This window comes from Trachymyrmex cornetzi, unplaced genomic scaffold (assembly GCF_001594075.2).
Source record: "Trachymyrmex cornetzi isolate Tcor2-1 unplaced genomic scaffold, Tcor1.1 scaffold590, whole genome shotgun sequence".
In the NCBI taxonomy this organism is placed as follows: Eukaryota; Metazoa; Arthropoda; class Insecta; order Hymenoptera; family Formicidae; genus Trachymyrmex; species Trachymyrmex cornetzi.
Window position 1 is genome coordinate 140,173 of NW_017299904.1, and position 291 is coordinate 140,463.

Genomic DNA, 291 nt, shown 5'->3' on the forward strand with positions numbered 1-291 from the left:
AAAAGTTCAGCCAAAAAGAACAGGCCTAATGAAACGATTCCTTGTGTTACACAGTGTCTGATTGTGTCCTTATTGGAAAATACCCTGTGATAACAACGAATCTTTGGTATTTACTTCGTTTTTGTGTTGTGAATTTTTGTTTTTATGCTTGTATTGACCTTCTGAAGTTATCTATTGATAAAGTAATATGTAAAATAATTTGATGTGTCTGTGATAACTGTTTACAACTTTGTTTTTCAAAATAATCAAAATAGTAATGAACAATATACATATATATATATATATATATAT